The 13,225-nt window shown below is 34.2% G+C and overlaps 1 protein-coding gene across 2 annotated transcripts in view; it reads left to right on the top strand.

The window, feature by feature from the left end:
* The first annotated feature begins 8,410 nt into the window (after positions 1-8,410).
* The window catches only part of LOC106874393 (uncharacterized), a 126,878-nt gene continuing 122,063 nt past the window's right edge, over positions 8,411-13,225 (top strand). Inside the window, exon 1 of one of the 2 annotated variants that reach the window (XM_089352840.1) lies at positions 8,411-9,866. The gene's annotated coding sequence lies outside the window, so the exon portion shown is untranslated. Of the gene's footprint in view, positions 9,909-13,225 lie in introns of both variants that reach the window. The other variant, XM_089352839.1, reaches the window with a different exon arrangement.

Here is a 13,225-nt window from a genome sequence, read left to right as displayed (position 1 = left end):
TTCTATTTTACTTTCGTATGATTTCATATTTAAATTAAATAAATAAAAAAAACATTGTATCACTTTCCTTTCAGAAGAATCCAAATAAACTTGGTTTCTTCCATTTCATTAGACAGTCAAGTGTCATTAGAGAGAAATTTGACTGCTGCTTTTTATAAGTCTAGTGACTGCACAGAGGCCCTCAAGTGCAATAGCTTTCCTTTGGAGGTGTTATAAGGCTGCATTTATTTCTGTTATATCACTGATGGCCTGAATGCTAAAGGGAAGGGTTAATAGGAAAAGAATCAACAAGTTAAGGGTATACAGCTCTTATCTTGTTATTGATGTTGCAGTGTCTCCTTAACCAAGACACTAATTTCTCGACCATGTATTTATAAACATATTCATTAACAATGTAGCTATACATCAAGACAAAACATGAAGTTCTGAAAGTAGATCAGTAAAATTGCTCAGTCATTAAGTGCAGGATTTGAATGTGCTTCAGATTACAAGACACTGCAGTGATGTCGATGATGAAGAAGACAAAGAAAGAAAAAATCATTTTTTTATGGTGACATACATTGCATAAGTATTGATGAAGTCGATATATTTGTCATATCGAAAGTTTAATGACATTAAATTTTCTGAACACATGTACAAGCATGTTGCAAGCTGACTGCCATCTGTTCCTTTATGTGAATATTGCATCAATTTCTTGAAGTTTCTTTCTTAATATTTTCTTTACAAATTTCACCTTAAGAAGCTCACCACAAAAATGGACTCATAGATAATATTTTATGTTCAATTCACAAATATGCATATGTTTATGTATATCAGTCCCACTGCGTGACACTTTGGGCAAGTGTCTTCTACTATAGCCTCGGGCCGACCAAAGCCTTATGAGTGGATTTGGTAGATGGAAACTGAAAGAAGCCCGTCGTATATATGTATATATATATATATATGTATGTGTGTTTGTGTGTCTGTATTTGTCCCCCCACCATCGCTTGACAACCGATGCTAGTGTGTTTACGTCCCCGTAACTTAGCGGTTCAGCAAAAAGAGACCAATAGAATAAGTACTAGGCTTACATAAGAATAAGTCCTGGGGTCGATTTCCTCGACTAAAGGCGGTGCTCCAGCATGGCCGCAGTCAAATGACTGAAACAAAAGAGTAAAAGAGTAAAAAAATATGTATGTATGCATGTATGTATGTATATATGTTATGTTATGACTGTATGTATATATGTGTGTCTATCTGTTTGCATGTATGCATGCATGTATGTATAGACACACACACACACACAGCTGTAAAGTTCATAGGCTGACCAAGATACTCTCATGGAATATTACCAAATGAGGTTTATTTATATTTATAATCACTCCTTCATAGTCAGACTATGAACTTTACAACCCACCTTCGTATATATATATATATATAGAGAGAGAGAGAGAGAAAGAGAGAGAGGGTACAAGGGGTATTTGAGAACACTTAATTATCAATATATTGCACTTTTCAAACCAAATAAAAGTTTATATTTTTTTCAGATCTTCCAAGGAAGATAAAATGCTAGCACAAGAATTTAAAGGATGTGTAGTCATTGTTACTATAGAATACAGCAATTTAGAAATTGCCAACTTTCTAAATGTTGCAGGGTTCTTTGTACACAAAGTTCAGATAGAATTGAAACTGGTAGCCACTGGTGGGAATGTTTCAGTTGCATCAAAAAAATAAAAAAACAGTCTTACTGTTCAGACATTATAAGGACACCATATTTCATCTAACAGTTTCAAAATATTATCAATGATGATCCCAAAATATCAATGAGGTCCCTCACCAAAGAACTTCATGTGTTGGAGAGGATTATCAGAACCATGGCACATGAAGAGATTTGATATAAGTTGTATGAGAGGCCAATCCATGTCTGCAAAGACATGATAACTGTTTGATTTATATAAACAGATATCATCATCATCATCATCATCGTTGTTGTTCTAACATCCAATATTTCATGCTTGTAAAGGTAAAATGGAACTCGTGGACATCATTATGCTGGACAGGGCTAAATAATTCTTGAATCACAGTAATAAAATAGTACAGTCAAAGTAACATAAATATTTAATAGTATTTCATTTAAAGAGATGTGATGCCAGGTGGTCTGTGGTGTTACTGGTAGCACACTTGCTCAGCAAGTTATAGACAGATGGTTTGAATCATGCCACTGAACACTTATTCCTTCACAGATGCTACACTATTTCTGACAAAGACCATTAACTCTCATAAACTCAGTCAATCTTACTGTAAATATACAAAAGTACAACACACTCCTGGACAGGAATATGATTTGTTTGCAGCACGGAATTTTTATCTCCCCTTAGGAAAGCCAAAATAAAGGACAATAGAAAGCAACATCTATGAGATTGTCATAAAATGTTTCTCTGAAACTTCAGCTGGCCACATCTCAACAGCTAGTTCTTAGATGAACATGATCTTAGTTGTTTCTGCTCCTTTAGATCAGTAAGAGGCAGACCTACTATAATCTCAACGGCCAAGATGACCCCTAGAGGGAGATGGAATGGGTGGGCATACAGACCCCTGAATCGCACTCAAATGGTGCTTTTTACATGCCACTGGCATGGGAGTGAGACTGCTGCTCTGCCAGTGATCCTGCTGCTCTGCCAGTGATCCTGCTGCTCTGCCAGTGATCCTGCTCAGATTGTGCCGTTAGCACTCCACTTGCACGGGTGCCAGTCATCAAATTTGGTTCAATTTCGATTTCGATTTCGATTTCACTTGCCTCAACAATATTGCCGCAAACAATATAATGCATAAACCCATGTATACACACACAAAGGTCAAACATGCTCATACTTATGATGAAATATAAAAAATAAAGATAAATATGTAAATAAATGAAAAGCAAAGAAGAAAACCTATCTAAGGGACACGGATATGAACAATATAGTAAGCAAACCCATATACATACACACAAAACACACATATAAAACACATAGACACATGAATACACATGCATGCACATGCACACATAAATGCACACACACACACACACACACAGATAGAGATGCAAATGCATGCGCAGATAAGGACACAGATCACTGAAAGACAGAGTGGACTGAACAGAATAGGTGAATACACATGGGTTAGAAAAGTCGCTGAACAGGTTGCAGATGTGTGACAAGAGATTTCTAGATAATGGATATAAGATAAAATAAGAATAATAATAAATAAGTAAAGAATGAATATATAGTGTATGTTTATTTGATAAGAAAAGAAAATTACCATCCTGAAAACACACACACACACACACATATTAAAGGAAATAGAGAAATACAATTGACATATTATAAATTTATTAACATTATAATATAATATAATTATGCAATAAAAAGATATAATATTATATAATAGAACAAATAATTAAAACAAATATATATCCTACAATTTGTTCTGATTCATATCCACTAGTAAATTTATAAAAAATTCATATTTATGCATATGAATCTCATCGCTGTAGATAATACTTGTATGTCTGTGTTGATTACAAACAGGGGAACTATTCATTCTGACTCTTACCTTTCTCTGATAATGTTTACAATTCATCAGAAAGCTGTCTATAGTAGATATGAACATCAATGGTCAAGAAAAATTGTTCTCATCAAAGTTTAACAGAAGGCTAGCCAAAATCTTCTAGCACTATTATTATTATTATTATTATTATTATTATTATTATTATTATTATTATTATTATTATTATTATTATTATTTATTATTATTATTATTATTATTTATTATTATTATTATTATTATTATTCAGTAGTCTTATTTTTATAACGTGCTTTCACTTCACTACCGAGCGCAGCTCTGTGCGCCTTGGGTATGTGCTGTGGTTTGCTGTGGTGCTCTTATGTTTACTGTATTGAAAGTGTTTTGCGTAGGATGTGTGCAGTACCCAGTAGTGCAATTTTCCGTATGTCATATATATTTGTAAGTCCTGCTATTTTTGTTATGTATTTGTCTGAATATTTTTTTATTATACCTAAGGCACCTACTATGATAGGAATTGTTTCTGTTTTTAGATTCCACATTCGAGTTATCTCTATTTCCAGGTCTTTGTATTTTGAAAGTTTTTCCATTTCTTTTAGAGAAACGTTGTCATCTGCTGGTATTGATACCTCAATTAGAAAGCATTTTTTTTCTTCATGATCTTTGACAACTATATCTGGTCTATTTGCCTTAATTTCTCTATCTGTGTGTATTGGCATATCCCAGAGTATGGTTGCTTTCTCGTTTTCTGTGACCTTTTCTGGCGTGTGTTTATACCATCTTTTTTCTGTTGTTATTCCATAATGTTGGCATAGCTTCCAGTGTATATATAGGTCCCAGCTCTGTCGTGTCTGTGGATATATTCCTTCTTAGCCAGGACTGGGCAGCCAGAGATAATATGATTTATTGTTTCTTGTCGATCTCCACATATTCTACAGTTACTTGTTATATTTCTTTTCATTATGTGTTTTTGGTAATTTCTGGTGGGGAGGCTTTGGTCTTGTGCAGCAATTAAAAATCCTTCAGTCTCTGCTTTGAGTCCTGAGCTTCTCAGCCATTGGTGGGATTTTTCTCTGTCTATTTCTTTCACATTTAGTTTAGCCCAGTATTTACCATGTAGGGGCTTTTCTTGCCATCGTTTTATCATGGTCCGTTGCTGTTCTAGTTTTAGTTTGGATTTCATTTGTTTTATAGCTTTTGTTGTTGTTATTATTATTATTATTATTATTATTATTATTATTATTATTATTATTATTATTATTATTATTATTATTATTATTAAGGTGGCAAGCTGGCAGAATTGTTAGCATGTCGGGCAGAATGCTTAGTGGCATTTTGTCTGCTGCCATGTTCTAAGTTCAAATTCTGCCAAGGTCAACCTTGCTTTTCATCCTTTGGGAAGGGGGGGGGCGGTCAATAAGTTAAGTACCAGTGAAACACTGGGATCAATGTAATCAACTTGTCCCTTTCTCCCAAATTTCAGGCCTTGTGCCTTTGGTAGAAATGATTATTATTATCTCCGCCTTAACGAAGGTGGAGGCATTGTTTTCCGTCATGCTAGTTATTTTCTTTGTCTGTGGACAAGATATCTCAAGAATCGCTGGATGGATTCAGATGAAACTTTCAGGGACGTTTGGCCTCATGACTGGCATGAACTGATTAGATTTTGGGATCAATCCAGTACCGGGCAAGGATTCTGGATTATTTTTCCGTTTTTTTTTACTTAACTTTTGAGAGCAGTCAGGTTCATTTTTAGTATTCTCACTCTTATTATTATTATTATTATTATTATTATTATTATTATTATTATTATTATTATTATTATTATTATTATTATTATTATTATTATTATTATTATTATCATCATCATCATTATTATCATTATTATTATTAAGGCAGCGAACTGGCAGAACTGTTAGCATGCCAGGTGAAATGATTATTGGTATTTCATCTGTCTTTATGTTCTGAGTTCAAATTCTGCCAAGGTCAGCTTTGCCTTTCATTCTTTCAGGGTCAGTAAAATAAGTACCAGTTGAGTACTGAGGTTGATGCTATCACCTATCCCCTTCCCCCATATTTCTGGCCTTGTGCCTATAGTAGAAAGGATTATTACTACTATTTTCTTCTTTCAATCTTGCTTCCATTTCTTGCCAAGTGTCTTCCCAGTACCTAAGGGCAAAGAAACTCAATGTACACATGATAGGCCATTTAAATAAACACACCAGGTTGTTTATTTTCAAATGTGACCGAAAAAAAAAAAGGGTGAAAGAAAGAAAAAAGGAAAAATTAGAAAAATAAAAAAATAGAAAAAAATGACTAAAGGAAAAAAGGGGATAAAGGAAAGAAAATCCATTGCAACAATGCTCTTCTCAATACGTGTGATGTACCAGTTGAAACAATCCTTTGTTTCTTGTATAGATGGTGAGCCAGGGATCATTCTCAAATAATTTTTGAGAGTGATCAGGTTCATTTTTAGTATTCTCATTTGTGGGAGCAGTTCAGTTTATTTAAGATATTCTCATTTTAAAAATCATCTCCAGCTAACCATTGAGAGGATGTTGGTGTTACCTTGGCAGAGGTTTCTGCTCCCTGAGTGCTCTTGTTATTGTTATTATTATTATTATTATAATTATTATTATAATTATTATTATTATTATTATTATTATTATTATTATTATTATTATTATTATTCATCGTTTAACGTCCGCCAGCATGGGTTGGACGGTTTGACTGAGGACTGGCAAGCCAGAAGGCTGCACAAGGCTCCAATCTGATTTGGCAGAGTTTCCACAGCTGGATGCCCTTCCCAACGCCAACCACTCTGAGACTGTAGTGGGTGCTTTTACGTGCCACCGGCACGAGGGCCAGTCACATGGTACTGGTAATGGCCTCGATCAAAAAGGTGTTTTTTACGTGCCACCTGCACGGGACCCAGTCTAGTGGCACTGGTACTGACCTCGCTTGAATGATTTTCTAATGAGCCACCAGCACAAGTGCTAGAAGGCAACACTGGTAACGATTATGCTCAAATGGTGCTATTTATGGGCCAGACAGCTGCTCTGGCAATTTTGAAATCTGAAATTGAAATCGAACTGAATCTGACGATTGGCACCCATGCCAACCTCTCCTTCATTGGACACTAAACTCTGATTGCGAAGACCTGTTGGGGCAAGTGAAATCGAAATTGTAATTGAACCATATTCAATGACTGGCACCTGCGCCAGTGGAGCACTAACAACACTGTCCGAGCGTGTATTATTATTATTTTTATTATTATTATTATTGTTGTTGTTGTTGTTGCTGTTGTTGTTGTCGTTGTTGTTGTTGTTGTTGTTGTTGTTGTTATTTTGATGCTATTAAAGGATATTTCCCAGTTTGATGCTTGCTAGGTCGTTTTATTTCATTGAAATAGTTCACATTTAGTATGAGATTTATAATCTGCATGTAGCTATCATGCATGTATGCAAAAGATTATCAATGAGTAAATGATGATATCATCTGAATAGGCATGAATGTAGTTAAAAATAACAATGAAAAGGTTGTTGGAGTGGGAAAGAAGAGGTGATACCCCAGAGTTAATAGAATGTGAAATGGAGAAAAACCTGTTGGCACACATTGTAACAGTATGATCTATAAAGAGATCTATACAAATAAGATAATATCTTTTCGAATGCAGAGCTGCCATTAGAACAGCGGAAATACTGGGTAATTTACTCTTACAAGGTGGAAAAATTTGTCATCAACCAGCCATGGGACTTGAATCCATATCCTTCAAAACCTGGCTGAGTGCTTTAACATTAAGCTAAATTGCCCACTGACAAATTCATCTGCTGAATTAGATGCTAAATACTTTAGCTTTTATTAAACAACCATCTGAGTATAAATGTACACAAACAAATTTGGTAAAACACTTTGCTGAAGTCTTTGAGGGATATGAGTTCGAGTCCCATAGCCGACTGCTGACAAATTTTTACACCCTTTAAGGGTAATTTACACAATATTTTTGCTGTTCTAACGACAACTCTGCAATTGAAGAAATATATTTGAAACATATGATACACATTTTCATGCTTCTAATAAAAAATATTTGTTTGTTTACATTTATACACACATGGTTGTTCTATGAAAGTGTACACACTTCTATAAACATGTCCTTGGCACTTTGAGCTCCTGACTGATTTTCCAGCTGATACCCTCCCTCGTTTAAGCCCTGCATGTGCACAAACAAATGTACACACTGGCACTGTCAGTAATGACAATGAGGGTTCCAGTTGATCCGATCAAAGGAACAGCCTGATCATGAAATTAACATGCAAGTGGCTAAGCACTCCACAAACAGGCATACCTTTATCGTAGTCTCAGGGAGATTCAACATGACACAGACTGTGATGACACTAGCGTAGCTAGAGTGTGTGCCATCCAGAGCCACCCTTCAGTTTTCCAGCTCCAGGACACGTACCACCCCCATAAAAGTGCCTCCCAGGGTGGACCTCCACTTCTAGCTATGCTAGTGTGTGACGAAGCTGGTCCTTTGTAGTACAACTCATTTTTGTCAGCCGAGTGGACTGGAGCAATATGATATAAAGCATCTTGTTGAAGGGCACAATGTGCCACCAAGAATCAAAATCACCACCTTATGATCATAAGCTGAATACCTTAACCACTAATCCACGTACCCTCAAATGTACATACACACACACATACACACGCACCACTTTATCATGACGAGCATGTTCCAAAACGCATGCGAAATTAATTGATCCAACAAATTATTGATTACATTTTCAAATGATTTTTTTCCCCTCTTGCATCAATTGATTACTCTTTAGATAAAATGCTTTTCTATCCCACTCATCTCTCTCTCGTCACTTAGGTCATTGTTTATGTATGTATGTGTATATGTATGTATGTATGTGTATATGTATGTATGTATGTATGTATCTATCTATCTATCTATCTATCTATCTATCCATCTATCTACCTGTCTCTGTCTATCTATTTATCTAACCATCCACCTCTCCATCTATCTAACTATCTATCTATCTACGCACATACATCCATCCATACATATATATATATGTGTGTGAGTGTGTGTTTATGTATAGATACATTAACGAACACACATCTATGTATGTATGTATGCATGCATGTATGTATGTATGTACATATGTATGCATGTATGTATGTATGTATGTATGTATGTTTATCCATCCATCTACCCATCTACTCAGGGCCATTTTTGTAGCATTATAATCCCGAGCAAATCAATGTCCTGGGTCTCATGGTATTTATTGACTGCAATACATCATTTAGAACTGGGCCTCTAGATCCTTGATAACCCCTGGGAAACTGTCTATCTGCTCATGCCTTGAGACAGCTCTGCATCTACCTATCCATCAACCCATTCATCCATTTTCTACCTCTCTCTTTCTTTCTCTCACCCCCTCTATCTATCTATCTGTCTATCTATCTATCTATCTATCTATCTATCCGTTTGCTGTCCGACTGTCTGCCTGTCTATCTTCTATCTTTTTATTTATCTATCTGCCTGTCTGCTTGTCTATCTATCAATCTGACTATCTGTCTATCTATGTGTTTGTCTGCCTGTCTGCCTATCAGTGTGTCTATGTATGTATGTATGTATGTATGTATCTATCTATCTATCTATCTGTCTGCTTGTCTGTCCAACTGTCTGCCTGTCTATCTTCTATCTTTTTATTTATCTATCTGCCTGTCTGCTTGTCTATCTATCAATCTGACTATCTGTCTATCTATGTGTCTGTCCGTCTGCCTGTCTGCCTATCAGTGTGTCTATGTATGTATGTATGTATGTATGTATGTATGTATGTATGTATGTATGTATGTATCTATCTATCTATCTATCTATCTATCTGTCTGCTTGTCTGTCCAACTGTCTGCCTGTCTATCTTCTATCTTTTTATTTATCTATCTGCCTGTCTGCTTGTCTATCTATCAATCTGACTATCTGTCTATCTATGTGTCTGTCTGTCTGCCTGTCTGCCTATCAGTGTGTCTATGTATGTATGTATGTATGTATGTATGTATGTATGTATGTATCTATCTATCTATCTCTCTATCTATCTATCTTTTCATTTCTTTTAAGTCCATCTTCGCTTCTTTTCCTCCTCTTAAAATATCGTCTGCTGTTGATGCTCGATTGATTTTGTAAATGCCTCCTTTTATACCTTCTCTAACAACTTTTTGTTGACATAGAAATCCTGGTATTGTTGACACGTGACTCGTTATTTATCAGCTTGTGCAACACAATAGCATCAAAACAGAGAAGCAAGCAAGCACGTCAGGTGAGCAGATCTGTTAAGGCAACCACACAATTACATATACAGGTGAAAAGCTTTCTTCACTTTGTATATTTGTTTTATATTTTATATTTTATTTTACTGTGTCTAGCGGGATTCAGCCAACAAATGAAAAACAAAACCCACAACTGAGTGTGTGTATTTTGAATGAATTGCCCCAAAACTTAAACTCAATATTTATTTTATAAACAGAAAAAAATTAAAATATTGCTTTAGTAGTATTATTAATTTAAATGAATATCTTAAAAGCGTTAGTGATCAGGGAATGCACTTATTTTATGCTCAATTCTCTATATTTTTACCTATGTGCATGTGTGTGTGAGAGAGAGAGAGTACATGTGTGTGTGAGAGAGAGAGAGAGAGTACATGTGTGTTTGAGTGTATCTGCATTCGTATATATACAGCATTGGCCAAAAGTCACTCGACAGTAAATCAAAGTTCCAGAAATACTTAATATTCAGTTTTATTTATTCATTCCAATTATGAATGTTTAATAATTGAAATGCTGTGAGTTAAAATCACCAGTTGTTTTTTTTTTCTACATTTGTCTATTTATTAGCGAAGTCTCATATAAAATAATTTTTTGTTTTGATCTTGGAATTAAATGGGTTTTGATTTACTGTCAGGTAACTTTAGCCAACCCTGTGTGTGTGTATATATACATATATATATATATATAAAAGGGTACACAAAGCACCAGCTTACTATAAATTGGAAGTCAAAACTCCCAACTTAACCATCAATCTCACTGAAAGTGCATAATATATATATATGTAAGAATATGTAAATATACAAAATGAATACTCATAAAGATGTTATTATTATTATTATTATTATTATTATTATTATTATTATTATTATTATTATCAATTATTATTATTATTATCAGTGGCAAATCTAATTATTTAGATTTGCCACTGATAATAATAATAATAATAATAATAATAATAATAATAATAATAATAATAATAATAATAATAACAACAATAATAATAATAATAATAACAATAATAATAATAATAATAATAATAATAATAATAATAATAATAATAATAATAATAATAATAACATACCCCGTCACATAAATTGTACCCCCACATTTACACAGATCCCCTCCACACACATTACACACCACATGCTAACGTAACATCCACCCTGACTTTATCCTTTACAGAAAAAAAAAACCAGACCAATGAACACAGTTACATACACCTACGACAGGAGCACCGCATTAATAATACACCCTTTCCCCACTTCAAGAAACTCTTGGGGGCTTCACAACATGCCCAACCAAGGGACATGACTCCTAAACTAATCCCCTGTGACCTTAGGACCGTGAGTGAATACCCCTAACCACTAAGCCATATTTATGTATATATGTATGTATGAATCTCTCTCTCTCTCACTTCTTTGTTTCCTCCTTTCTCTCTTTCTCACTTTCTGTATACATACATACATACATACATACATACATACATACATATATACATATATATATATATATATATATATATATAAATATATATATATATATATATATATTAGTGTGTGGGGGTGGGTCGAAATTTTGTATTCTGATTCCACTTATTGCCGGTGTTCATTTTGGTGTGAGAAATAAATGAACAAATTTTAAAAAGTATTGCCAACCCCCTAATTCTGTGTTTTGAATACTGAAAATGTAAGGAACTGTAAACTTGTTTTAATGCTATTAACTTTGTATTGGTTAAATATTACCAATATAACATTTTATAAATTATATGCAAACCCCATCACCACCACCTGAAAAAAAAACAGTTATTGAAATCTTTATTTATTTGTATAGTTTGTATTAATTTTTCTATAAGAACAGCCTATATTCAGAAAAACACTTTCAATGTAAAAAAAAAATGTAAATTCTTAATGATTATTATGATATGCAATAAAAAAAAATATGCATGAATCTCAAACGAAATGCATGAACAGTGAACACCATAAAATAAGGATTAGTAGTATTGACTATTTAACTAAATGACCATTGCCTTTTCCAGTCAAAGTGAGGTAAACTTTGTCTTGATTTCTGTACATCTAATATAAAATTGTGCCTATTTTTGTAGCCTATTCTGACTTCAGGTGCTTTTGTCACTAAATTGATAGCATGCTTGACTCCTTGGCTATGACAGAGAAGAGGTATTGGTTATGACAGTCAGATCTTTTTATTTGTTTGTCATAACATGTGCTGGTACATAAGTCAAGCATTCCATTAAACTCCTCTAATTTCTTATCAAAACTATCTCCTCTTTGATAGGTATTTTGTTTAATTTATAAGCAGATTCAATGAATCTCTCAATTTTTAGAGCTATTCCCTTAAACCCAATGTAAGGGAAAGAAAATTTGTTCCATATTGTTTGAACATCTGCCACAATCTGGTAGAATTCTTTCGCTGTGGCTGAAGTTTTTGTTATCTGTTCTTCATACTCTTTTATTCTTTTACTCTCTTTTATGTGTTTCAGTCATTTGACTGTGGCCATGCTGGAGCACCACCTTTAGTCGAGCAAATCAACCCCAGGACTTATTCTTTGTAAGCCTAGTACTTATTCTATCAGTCTCTTTTGCCGAACTGCTAAGTTATTGGAATGTAAACACACCAGCATCGGTTGTCAAGCAATGTTGGGGGGGCAAACACAGACACACAGACACACACACACACACACACACACATATATATACATATATACGGTAGGCTTCTTTCAGTTTCTGTCTACCAAATCCACTCACAAGGCTTTGGTCGGCCCGAGGCTATAGTAGAAGGCACTTGCCCAAGGTGCCATGCAGTGGGACTGAACCCAGAATCATGTGGTTTGTAAGCAAGCTACTTAACACACACCCACTCCTGCGCCTATGTTTACTTATGTATAAATAATGTCAGAATGCATCAGCCTTTGATGCTGTAGGAAATTCTGCAGGAAATCCAAATGCTGAATAACAGCTTTTACTTCTTGTGGTCATTATATAATTTTATATACTTAAATTATTACAGTTTGAATTTATGTAGGTATTTTTGTAAAATTATAATACAACAATAATTCTGAAATAATCTGTAAAACAAACGAAAATCATTTAACAAATGTATATATTTTCTTAAAAAAATTAATCTAATATGGAAAAGTTGTAATTTTACTATGCTGGAAGGGTGCCTACCTACCAACTGTCCTATATTTCAATGTTTTTGTTATTTTTAATCATCAGATGTTTTAAACAAGGTTTCTACAGTGAAATACAATCAAATGCTTCATATCCATAAGCAATTTAGTATAGATGTGCTAGAGATTATATGATTACTATAGAAAATTAAGGTATTTAATTGT

The sequence above is a fragment of the Octopus bimaculoides genome, chromosome 5, assembly GCF_046866305.1.
Source record: "Octopus bimaculoides isolate indiv1 chromosome 5, ASM4686630v1, whole genome shotgun sequence".
In the NCBI taxonomy this organism is placed as follows: Eukaryota; Metazoa; Mollusca; class Cephalopoda; order Octopoda; family Octopodidae; genus Octopus; species Octopus bimaculoides.
Note: the sequence above shows the minus strand (reverse complement) of the source record. Positions and strands in the feature narration are given on the sequence as shown.